The sequence below is a fragment of the Cryptomeria japonica genome, chromosome 9 (assembly GCF_030272615.1).
Source record: "Cryptomeria japonica chromosome 9, Sugi_1.0, whole genome shotgun sequence".
NCBI classification, from domain to species: Eukaryota; Viridiplantae; Streptophyta; class Pinopsida; order Cupressales; family Cupressaceae; genus Cryptomeria; species Cryptomeria japonica.
The window spans coordinates 591,871,703-591,882,039 of record NC_081413.1 but is presented as its reverse complement, the minus strand read 5'-3'; the positions used below and the strand labels follow the sequence as shown (position 1 = coordinate 591,882,039).

Here is a 10,337-nt window from a genome sequence, read left to right as displayed (position 1 = left end):
GGTGGTCTCTCTAATTGATGAGATCCGGGACACAGAGATCGAACACGTTGACATGTCCAAGTTTTTGGAAAGAACCGAGTGTTCACCAACACATGGGATGCAACTGCTTCTAAATAGTCATATCCATCTAGTGTCTTTATTTTCAGTGGCTGCCCTAGAACCTAAGTTTGTTCTAGCATGTGCTTCTCACTTTGATTAGGAAACGAGAACAATCAGAGATGAAGATAGAAATGTGATTATAAGGTTGGATCCAAAAACAATAGACAAAATCTTCAAAGTTCCTGCATCCCTTGTGTATGTTGATATAATTATGAAGAGTGCCTTAGATCACTATAATCAAAGGAGATCAGACTGTATTAGGAACATCAATGCAAAATGGTTGAAAACTCCTTAGACCTGTTTCTCAAGATGGCCCAAGTTGTATAGATGTGACTTCTTTGAAGAAGTAGGCGACATGATCACTCTTCTTAGTAGGATCATGGGATTGAAACATTCCAATGTGTTCAAAATTTTGATTTACAAGTACATCGTGATCATGAGGAAGAATGCATCTCACATCTTCTAGGGAGAGATTATCAGTGATAACTTGTGTGAGCAACTGTCACAAGTTCCCAACAGTCTCACTTTCTATATGAATTCCTATCCGGTTTATATTGAAACATCACTCAGTCAGTTTCCTGGTCTTTCTACGAAGGGTGACAAATCTCTAGTGCCAGTATAGAAGTATTATGATCAATTGACTCTAAGGCCCAGTAGGCTTCACTACAGAAGAGTGCAAGATGCGTTCTTTAGTCATTTTATGTGTCTTTTTTATAAGACACTTAAGAATAGGAGAGTGTCTGAGGAAACGTGGAAGAAGGTGAATGAGTATGGTTGCTTGTTCCTGCAGTTCCCGACTTCCACCTATATGAGAGTTGGATCTTTTGAAGGCCAACCTTACATGTTGCCAAGGTACCCTACAAACAAAATCATTCTGATGGAGTTGGCGAGACGATTGATGGTAGTTCATGTAGTACAACTTGCCAATCATAAACTTGGTATAAATATTTCCTCACATAATCCACTGCAAATTGGTTGATATTCTTTGAATACCTCAGTGAGGGCTAAGGCAATGGAGACATAACTTCAGGAAATCATGTTGAGGAAGTTTATAGCTAGAAAAGATTTTGACTACCAAGGCATGAAAGACAAGATCAAAAGGGTCTTCACCCATGTCCATCGTCTGGAAGACATCTGAGTTGATCTTCGCAGTGAAGAAGAGATCAAGAGAATGGACTGCAGTAGATTGACCCTTGAGCATATTGTGGATCTTGATTTAACTAGAATTCCAAAGGGCATGGTAGATTATGGAAAGATCCTCGATCCTGAGTATGTTTAGCAAAGAGTTGTAGAAGCTCCTCTTCCTTCTCCACAATATTCAAAGAAGGAATGCGACTCTATCATTGATAAGTTTCAACCCATCCTTGCAAACACAAATACTTGGTTGAAAGATAATAGGGTCAAGACTATCAATATCAAGGTTGAAAATGAAAGTAATTTAGTTGGCCCTGCTGGGCAAAGATCTGAAGTCAGAATCAAGTCTAAGGAAGGTGCTTCTTCTTCCAACACAAGGATCAAGCTGTGAGTGAGAAGAGCCTTAGTTATCCCTCCACCATAAGTGTCATTAAAAGGGAAGGAGAAACCACAAGTGCAGATCCATGTCATTGATGTTGAGGATGAAACCCATGATGGGAATGCTATAGAATCACCCCCTTCAGTTGACTCAAATTCTCCTCCTACATCTATTCCTCAGTTGTCACTGGATGTTCCTATGTCTCCAATTGACACAGATGTAGATTCATTTTCCAACATATATGTAAATCATGTGGAACCAAATACTTATGTTGGTGTTAGCACAGGGTTATCTGCTGAAATGTCTCATGGCAACCTTGAGAATGTTTTTCAGATAAACTCTTCCTATGTAGCCATGTCTAATGTTTCTTTTCTGGAAGTTGATGCTTCTACTTTGAACTTTGAGAAGTTCATGACGGAGGCAAGTCGTGAGTTATCACCTGAGCAGAGAATTGTTGCTATTCAAACAAAAACTTCTCCTCGAGTTACAACTATGGTACAGGTAGAGCCTGTTCCTTCATAAACTATAGTTGTTGCCTCTAACACAAACTCATTAAAACTACCCCCTTGGCTGAGTTCGATCACACCTAAGAGGAAGAAGCAAAAGATTTCTCCTAATATCTTTGATTTTCAGTAAGTCGCAAAACTTAAGCCCAGAGCCGCGAAGAAAGCAAAGACAATTTTGTGGGTGGTGGTGGATAAGAATAAGATAAAGTATGCAAAAGTAGCAGAGCCACTAGTTGAGAAGCCACCAAAAGAGATGCAGTTGTCAGACTATAGGCTTACAGGGATAGAACTTGGTAAGAAGACGCATACAGGTGTCATGCATGATGCCACAGATTCAGTATCCCTCTTGGTCTAGAATTATGATGAATTACTGGTGAAGAAGAATGAGCTTAAAGAGAAAAATTCATAGCTCATTATAGTAATTCAGAAGATAACGAATTCTTCAGAGTAAGTTGACCCATTGACTTCATCTACTTCTGAGGAATATGTTAAAGAGTTGGAAAAGGTTGCTCAGAAAGCTAGAGCAATTGATACCTGGGTTGATCAGTTGATTGATCAAGGTACTCAAGTAGTTAAGAAGGTGTTGCATGTTATGAGCAATGTTAGAGCAACAAAAACCAAGTTGAATGAGACTTTGGAGGTTTTCAAGCAAAGTCTTAGTTCAATTGAGGAAGATTTGAAGATCTGGCATCAAATGGATCAGGTCAAGTTGGAAGTATTGTGCAACAATATGATCATATCTTGCAGAGAACAATACATAGAATTCAATGAGCTTTTGACAAACAAATCATTGGTGGTCAAAGATCTCATCAAGGATGTTTAGGCAACACTTGAGATCAGTGATGAGGTTGAGCAAGACATATCGTCTAGTTTTGATCAAATGTCTTGTACGATTGTAAATCCAGATGGAGAGTTGTTGGCAGTAGATGAGGTTCTTGCAAAAATGGTTTCAAGATCCCGCAAGGAATTAGAAGCAGAGTAGTTTACTGTGGATTCAATCCATAGGTTTGTGAGTTGTCAAGTATTTTATGATAAGATGCAAATTGTTCTGGAAGAACATAAGGAGGCAACAGTGAGGTACTATGATGTGATCATCAAAACTGTTGCAGTTGCCAAAATAACCTTAAGACCCAATCCAGATGAACTGCGTAGATCAATCAGTGGTTTCCAATCTTTCATGGTTGGAAATATGAAGGAATAAAGAGTGTCCCATGACACTTAGTTTTTATTTTATGTATTTTTCTTTTGACAAGTTGCATGTAAAGACAAATTTTGTAATTGCAAGTGTCTCTTTCACTTGCAATCTTGTAAGATGTAATTACATGTAAGGAAACTACAAGCTGAGTTAGATTAGGACTATAGTTAGAATAAGTCATGACGGTTGAGACAATTTCTCAAGTTTGTTAGGATCCTCCCACCTTTTTCTCAAAGCCCCTCTCATATATATATTGGAGGGTGCTCTATGTATTTTTTGATCTTTTTTGCAAGCAACTAAATTCCGTAGGATTTTATACTCATAAAGACTTTGAGCTTTATAAGTTGCAAATTGCCATCTTTGAGTAATAGTAAGAAGTGCAAGATTTCAGACTTTGTGTTGATATTTTGCTTGGTTCCCATTGTGTTCTTGTGTCATTGTGGGACATATCTTTGTGCTCAATCAAGATTGTAGAAGGTTGTTGGAAAGAGCTTCACCCCAAGTAATTGCAAACTTTGTGTTGCAGATATCTGTGGTGAAATTAGTTTTAGTTCATAATTTGCAGTTGAGAAGGTATTGCAAGACTTTGTGCTTATGATAATTTTTCATTTTAGTCTTAGAAGTGCATTATATTTTCAGACTTTGTGATGTTGTACCTTGTACTCGTTCATGTAAGTTATTATCATAAAAGGGTAGATAGGATTTTAGATATTCAAAACTTTGCATTTGATATTGTTTTCCCGTCCCGGAGAAAGTGAGGGAAGTCTTTGTGCTTTCAGAAAACTTCATTTTCTCTCTCTCATTTTGCTTTATAAGTTGATGTTGATATTTATTTCCAATTGCTATTACTTTTCTGTGAAGAGAAAAGAATTTAGTTTTTCTTGAAAGAAGAAGAAAGACTAATGTCTCACCCATATTAGTTTAGTTTAGTTTGTAGATAGGGGGAGCCTTCCCTAAATTAGGAGAGTATCATACAACCAACATAACTATGAAAATTTTTTATCAATAGATAATGATTAGATCTTGGTTAACCTTTTTATGTAGTTTTTAACTTTGTTGATCATCAATCGTATGAGTAAGGTAATATCATTATCATATAATTATTATTGTTATAGTGTTAGATCTTGAACTATTAAAATATATTAAAATCGTTATATACAAGTAGATCCCTTAGACAATTTTATTTTCAAATGATATCTCTAGACGTACTTTATTAAAAAAATTAAAATATATGTTAGTGATATTTAATGATATTATATGTATTATTAATTTATATTAAAGAAAAATATATAAATATTTTCAATTTAATATTAAGAAAAAAAAATATAGTAAAATCTATTTGATTCACATATATATTTCAATAGAATCTAGTGCATAAAGCAATACTTAGAAAGAATGCTTTTTTAGGAAATATCTGTGGAGTTGATGGTCCATGAGTATTTATTTTTCTGCTTATTTTTTAAGGAAAATTTTAAAATTGATATTAATAATATTAGTAATAATTTGTGCATAATAAAAAATAGAAATAAAATGTTAAAAAAAAAAGAGGGAAACAAATTTGTGGAGCCATGTGACATTTTTAGCAATATGTAGTTGTTACTTATTTCCAGCCCCCTTTATTTCCCTATAGCTTATTTTAGATTCCTAAATAATAGCTGCTCCACTTAAAAAAAAATGAGCCATTGTAGACGCTGAAAACGTATTAAATTTCTCGTGTACCTCGCATAGCCATTACTGCGCCCAGGCACCAGAGATCAGAGATTAAAATTTCACTTGGTTTTGAATTGAATGGATTATTCAGAATAAGACTCTCTAGTCGTAATGCTTGATTCACATAATTTCGCATAATTTTCTTCATGTCATTAACTCGGTACTGACTGTAGAAGAATTTTTTCATCCATTCCATTTAATTACGCCGAAATGATTCATGGAATTCATTTAATCGAATGCTAAACTGTGAATATAAATTATCTCTTTGAAATCTTCTTATAATGGCACTGACTATCCAATGGCAGTTAAGTCGAATGTAGTGGTAGTTGCATAAATCAAATGTGCAGCAAAAAAGGTAATGATGTTCCAACAGAAGTTAACTCGAAGATATGGATATAGATCATGGTGCATTCTGGATAGAGAGTTGGGGTTAATTGGGTTTCGATCTTATGTTGAAAATGCCCTATCTGTTTAATTTAGGAGGCTGCTGAGACTAAGGATAGAGAGTTGGGGTTAATTTTGGTTACCTGCCCTGCATATCCTTAGCAAGAAAGAGTTTTTGAGTGGGTGGGAGAGAAGCTTTGTTCAATGGCAGCTCTGGAAAGTGGTAAGATATTCATTGTTATTTTTGTACGAGGTTTCAATCTTTTCATTAAATGAAGAAATGGTGCTGTAGCTTCTTCCGGTATTGAATTGTGTCTTAGCAGATTTCAAGAGGGCTATGGATTTGAACAGTGAAACCAAACGTTCCAAGAGCTCTGATCTGACAAGTCACATTTGGGGAAATGCTCATTGACTTTGTGCCCACTGTCTCTGGTGTTTCATTGGCCATGGTACCGGCCTTCAAGAAGGCTCCGGGTGGTGCACCAGCTAATGTGGCTGTAGGGATAGCCAAGATGGGGGGTCATGCAGCTTTCATTGGGAAGGTATTGTACCTATATTACATAGAAAACATGGTTTTGTGGGCTTGAATTTGCTTTGGAATTATGTCAGGTTAGGGTCAAAATAATCTAAATTTTACATGAATTATCATAGCATAAGTTATCTGTGTGCTAGTTAGTCTCTGATGTCCATAGTGTTGACTGCATGCATTGCAAATCATGGAAAAAAAATTTAGAGTTTACCTAATCTCTGCTTGATTCTTTGCATACTTGATCATACTTTTCATAGAATATTGTGTTCATATGGAGATCTGTTTGAAGCAGTGCTCCCTGGAATGCATCCCCTGTCTTGGTACCCCCATCCTTGTTCTCAAAACATTTCAGGAACTTGGGTTCTATTGTTTGAGACATCCCCTTAAACTAGCAGAAATTCAAATTCGAGCTCTAATTTTGATACAGATCTATTAGACACAGCCACATATTTTCTCTATTTTTTGTCATTTTATAGTTGAAACTTGATCATACTTTTCATAGAATATTGTGTTCATATGGAGATCTGTTTGAAGCAGTGCTCCCTGGAATGCGTCCCCTGTCTTGGTACCCCCATCCTTGTTCTCAAAACATTTCAGGAACTTGGGTTCTATTGTTTGAGACATCCCCTTAAACTAGCAGAAATTCAAATTCGAGCTCTAATTTTGATACAGATCTATTAGACACAGCCACATATTTTCTCTATTTTTTGTCATTTTATAGTTGAAACTTGAAGTCTTTGGATATTTTGTTATAATTCTTACACGATATGTATGCACATTGATAATGAAAGCATTTAAATTTTGTTAATTTGTTTGACATTTCTCATGTGAAAACTTAATTCAAGTTTAATGTTTTTATTAAGCTTCTACAATGTCTATGATGAATGCTTCATCAAGATTATGAGATGAATATTCAAAAAAATTGATATTTTAATATTTTTTAAGAGCCAACTCCTACCATCCCTAAAAGATATCCCAAAAGTACTTCCATACCAAAAACACAGGCCAAAGCTATTCTGGCTCTAAAACAAACCTTTCATACAGTGTGATAGCGACGTGTTAGTCAATCACAGCCGTTTATTGCAAAATCGACGGAGTAAAATGCGCAACTAACTCGCATGCTAGTCAAACCGTACTGCCGTTTTGAAACCAAAATAGACGCATCCGAAAACACATCCCCTGTCCCCTGCCGTCCCATCCCTAGGGGGAGCATAGTTTTGAAGATAATAGTATCTGGGCTACACTAAAACATGGAAATGTTGTTTTTCCTTTATTTCTCGGATAATGGTATTATAGACCATTTTTTTATCTAAGAACAAATTTCAGATACTAAATATAATCTGGTTGCAAATGGGTATTTCAGATAGCAGGGTTTGTTGGGGTTTGAGTCCCATCGATGTTGTTAATGCATTTAGAGCTTCTCTTTCTTCCTACTTTCGAATCTACATTTATCATGCTTTAAAGCATCTCTTTTTTTAATTTCTGTTTAAAAGCTAATCCGATGAGAAGGCCATAATCTCTTCTTTCAGTTGCCCGTTACACAAATGTGATTTCGTTCCCTTGCAATAGACCATTAATTTAATTCGAATTTCAGGTTGGTGATGATGAATTTGGACATATGTTGGCTGGGGTTCTTAAGGAAAATGGTGTTGATGACAAGGGGATATTGTTTGATAGTCATGCTAGAACAGCTCTTACTTTTGTAGCATTGCGAAGTGATGGAGAACGAGAGTTCACATTTTATCGTAATCCCAGTGCTGACATGCTATTGACAGAGGCTGAACTTGATAAGGACCTAATTCAACAGGTATGCCTTAAATTCTTTTCCAATGAATAGATCTTCATGATGGTATCCACAACTTAGGCATTGCATACATCAAACCACTTAACTTGATCTCTTGGTTGACATCAATAAAGAAAACACTTTTGTAGTAAATTACATTGTCTAAACACTTTATTGGGTTCTACAAACCATCAAATGACTTAGAATAATAGCTTGGCATCCATTTTGATAGACTGGAATCCTTGAAGGTAATGTAGGTCATTTTGACATCAATAAAGAAAACACTTTTGTAGTAAATTACATTGTCTAAACACTTTATTGGGTTCTACAAACCATCAAATGAGTTAGAATGAGTTAGAATAATAGCTTGGTATCCATTTTGATAGACTGGAATCCTTGAAGACTTTGTAGGTCATTTTGCTGCAACTTTATGTTGACTGCAAAACGAAAAAAAAAAACAAAAAAGCTTTCTGTTTTCTATGTGCCTAATTCATTCTGTCATTTGTTTATGTTGATCTACATTCTTCATTTGTCAATTTATTTTGTTAATCCCTCTTCTTTGCTTTACCACTAAGATGCAAATAATGCTTTTTTTTAAGCTTTGCTGCCTTTTCCATAGACAGGAGTCAACAATGTCCTTACATGGCTTTTATTGTAATGTTTCTTATTTGTAGGCACGAATATTTCATTATGGTTCAATAAGTCTTCTTACAGAGCCATGCAGATCAGCTCATTTTGCAGCTATGAAAATGGCAAAAGATGCTGGTGCTATCTTATCATATGATCCCAATCTTAGGTTGCCATTGTGGGCATCTCCTGAAGAGGCTCGAAATGGCATTTTGAGCATCTGGGATAAAGCAGATGTAATTAAGGTACTTATAAGGAAATTGATATCAGACATAAAAAGAAAATTCTTCACCTTACATAATTGTCATATGAATAGTTTCTTGGTCTCCTATTCTCTCTTGCCAAGGATTCAGGTTTTTTTGGTGTTTCCACAGGTCAGTGAAGATGAAGTAGCATTCCTTACAAATGGTGGAGACTATGAAAAGGCTGAAGTGATTGAGACACTTATGCATCCTGGACTCAAGTTACTACTTATAACTGAAGGAGGAAAAGGTTGCAGATACCATACCAAGGTTAGTACCTGTAAAGAACTGAGTAATTCTGAATTTAAGGTCAAATTGTAATGGAGGTGTTTATTTTTAATGCCCACTGCCACTGTTTCTAATGATGACATTTTTTGATAATTGAGGGTTTCCAAGAAAGAAGCAGAGTCAATCATGACCTTGCTCATGGTTGCCAATGCAGATAAATTTATCTTTCCATAGTAATTGTATCACTCTCAACTCGAAAAGTTTCTGTTAATCATTCATGATGCTAAGCTTTCTTGCTTTGTTTGGAGAGGCTTCTGCCCTTAAGTCTAAGTCTTTTCTGATCATTCATTCTTTGTATGTAGAATTTTCGAGGAAAAATCAAGGGGTTAGCAGTGAACCCTGTAGACACAACTGGTGCTGGTGATGCATATGTTGGGGCATTTCTAAATGAACTGGTCAAGTACATGTCATTACTTGAGGTAATTCCAGTCTTCATCTTTTAACTCGCAATTTTATTTCTTCAAAAACAAAATCCAGCTTACAAACTTTACAATTCTCGATCTTCAAATGGCTTCCTTCAGGCTGACACCAAACCAACCCCGTCTTTATCCAGCATGTCCCTTCTCTACACACCCCTCAACCTATGCATTTCTTCCATTCACTGATGGAAAATTAGTTTCCAAATTTCACTCTGTTCTGCAATACAGATCCCTCCTCTGCTTCTATGTGCTCCTTCTATCTCTGCCTGTAGCATTTGATTCTATCCTCCTCATTTAATTCTGCAACTTAAATTCTGGATTTATATATGAAACGCCTCTTCTATTCTGCGCATTCTTCTTACTTTCCTCTGCAGCCCTCATTTCTTTCTCACAACCTCTCTGGTTGTTCTCTGCCACACACCTGTTCTTCAATCTCCTCTTATTTAACTCTTCAATCAAAAACTTACACACTGCTGGGCTTTCACAGAACGAAAATAGATTGAGGGAAGTTCTACTGTTTGCAAATGGTGCTGGTGCAATAACAACAACAGAAAAGGGTGCAATTTCTGCAATGCCAGACAGAGCTACTGTAATGAGCCTCATAAACAAGAGCCAGACTTCTTAAGTCTGCCTGATTTATTTGGACAGGTATAAGTTCGAAAGCAAATTGCAGTGGTATGTGCTTCGAATGGGGTGAATTATAGTGTCTATTACAAAATTTCTTCTCTTGTAATCAGCTTGGAAAGCTTTCTTAAATTGGGATGTGTCTATTCTGGTTCCAAAACGACAGTACTGATTGACCAACACGTGGTCAACAGTCTATAAGAAAGGTCTGTTTTGAAGCCAGAATACACACGGCCCTCAAATTGAGCTTTTCATTAACTTAAAGGTTCAGAAAAATGTTACACTTTTGTAAAGCTTCTCTTTCAAATAAAATATCTGGTTTTTGCAAGTCTGTCTTTTTAATTTTGAAATAATATGAATTTAAAGTTAAAAAGATTTATTTTCTTTTGTTTGATAATGTTGTTGCTTTCAAATATAA

The 10,337-nt window shown here is 35.9% G+C and overlaps 1 pseudogene across 1 annotated transcript; it reads left to right on the top strand.

Moving 5' to 3' along the window:
- Positions 1 to 4,984: 4,984 nt before the first annotated feature.
- On the top strand, positions 4,985 to 10,245 carry LOC131030155 (probable fructokinase-1; annotated as a pseudogene). The gene is made up of 7 exons (XR_009102872.2): positions 4,985 to 5,630; positions 5,731 to 5,949; positions 7,531 to 7,743; positions 8,394 to 8,591; positions 8,721 to 8,858; positions 9,179 to 9,295; positions 9,783 to 10,245. The product of XR_009102872.2 is annotated as a probable fructokinase-1 (transcript).
- The last annotated feature ends 92 nt before the right edge of the window (positions 10,246 to 10,337 follow it).